Source organism: Solanum lycopersicum, chromosome 7 (assembly GCF_036512215.1).
Source record: "Solanum lycopersicum chromosome 7, SLM_r2.1".
Lineage (NCBI taxonomy): Eukaryota > Viridiplantae > Streptophyta > Magnoliopsida > Solanales > Solanaceae > Solanum > Solanum lycopersicum.
The window spans coordinates 44205053-44207437 of record NC_090806.1 but is presented as its reverse complement, the minus strand read 5'-3'; positions in this window follow the sequence as shown (position 1 = coordinate 44207437).

Below are 2385 nucleotides of genomic sequence, written 5' to 3'. Positions count from 1 at the left end.
GGAGTTAGGGGAGAAGAACTGAGCAAGGATTACAAGGAACCATGGGTTGATATGTTTAAGAATAACCGTGCAGCTAATAATGGTATGCAGCTAGCATATTTCCCACCACAAATAGTTAATGGAGAAGCAATGGTTCAGCAAGAAGGGAAAGAAGTACAGGATGAATAAGCCAAGTGGAAGTGTGCACTCATAGCTTATGTAGTTGGTGAATGCCCAGGGTATAATGCCATGAACTATACATAATGTGAACTGGTCTAAAGCAGGTAAACCAGATGTATTTTTACATGAAGAAGGGTATTATATAATTAAGTCAAAGAACTTGAATGATATGAATGAGATTCTATATTCTGGGCCATATACTATAAGCAATAGACCTATCATACTGAAACAATGGTGCCCGGATTTTGATTTTGGAAAGGAATTCTTAGCTGAAATACCCCTGTGGGTTAATTTTCCAAAGTTGCCTCTTAATTGTTGGGGAGTAGGTTCACTGAGTAGAATTGCAGGTGCTATTGGTGTGCCTTTATTTGCTGATGAATGTACTACAAAGCAAACAAGAATTTCCTATGCTAGAATGCTTATAGAAGTTAATGTTACTAAAGTTATTCCTCACCAGATTACAGTTATGGATCCAAGTGGAAGAACCTTCTTACAGGAAGTTGTGATGGAGTGGAAGCCTCAGTATTGTGACAAATGCCAAAAGATTGGACATCAATGTCAATCAGTAACACTGGAGGAGATACCAAAGAAGAGAAATCCTTGGAGAAAAGTCACACAGACCTGGCAGTATAAAGGGCCAATTCAATAGCAAGAGAAGAAAGATGATCATATGAAGATGCCCGTAATAGGTGAAAATAATTCACAGAAGGAGAAACAAGAGATAGAGAAAGAAGAGGAGCAGGAACTCAAGCAAACACCTGAGCTCAATTTGAGGCCTCATACTGGAAGCAAGCACTGGAGTTCAGTATATCAAATTCCTATGCTTTCAGCTATACCAGTTAGAAATGGATTTGAGAGTTTAAGGAATAGTAAACTAGCTTCACTGCCTGTTGATAGAGGTGGAGACTTAAAGATTTGCTAATGAAGTGGAGTGTTTGGAATGTGAGGGGTATGAATAAAAGGTATAAGAAGAAGGAGATCAAGCTGATGCTACAACAGAATAAGACTTCCTTAGTAGGGTTAATTGAAACAAGAGTTAAAGAGGTTAATATCAAAGCTACTTTAAAAGCAATAGCTCTAGGATGGAGGATCATACATAATTATAAGGAGGCTGCAAATGGTAGAATATGGATAATATGGGATGAAAGTTGGTATGATATCAAGTTAATAAACAGTTCAGCTCAAATGATTCATTGTCAGATAAATGAAAGGAGCAAAGGATATCAATTTAATCTCACAATGGTATATGGATTTAATATCTTAGAAATGAGGAAAAGCGTATGGAATGATATGAAGATGTTGGCTCACAATGTTTCTGATCCATGGCTCAAATAGGAGACTTTAATGTTATTTTATCCCCTCAAGATAGATTAGTTGGAGCTCCTGTTACTTTGAATGAGATAAAGGATTTTGAAGAATGTGTTAAGGACATGAGAATCACTGAAGTACAATGGAAAGGTAATTATTATACTTAGACCAATAAACATATTGGTAATGCCAGAATTGCTAGTAGAATTGATAGAGCTTTTGGGAATGATACTTGGATCGATAAATGGGGCCATGCTGCTATAGAATATGGGAATCCAGGTGTGTCTGATCATAGCCCTATGTATTTGTTACTTCATCAAAGTTATGATCAGATCAGAGTGAGCTTTAAGTTCTTTAATGTTTGGATTGAACATGAATCCTTTATGGAACTGGTGGATAAAATCTGGAAGCAGGAGCATGGAAGTGAAGTAATGAAGGGAATATGGTATAAGTTGAAGGCACTCCAACCAGTCTTGAGGCAATTGAATAGGAAAGAGTTCCAATACATAGGCCAAAAGATTCACAAGACAAGAAGTGAACTTGTAGAACTTCAAGAGCAGATATATAGCCAGGCAAAAGGATGAGCTAGTTACTAAAGAGAAGGAGTTACTAATAAAGTTGGAGAAGTGGTCAATGATAGAAGAAAATTCTTTAAGACAAAAAGCAAGAGCAAGATGGATCACACTGGGAGATGCAAACAACAAGTACTTCAGTTCAGTGATAAAGGAAAGAAACCAAAAGAAGCATATTAGAAGTATATCATCACTAGATGGAAGGTTGTTATATGAACCCCAAGAGATTCGAGAGGAGTTTGTTATGATTTATAAAAGTCTCATGGGATCTTCAGCAGGTAAACTTCCAGCTATAAATGCTCAGGTGATGAAGAGAGGGCCTGTTTTATCAAGGCAGCAAAGACTT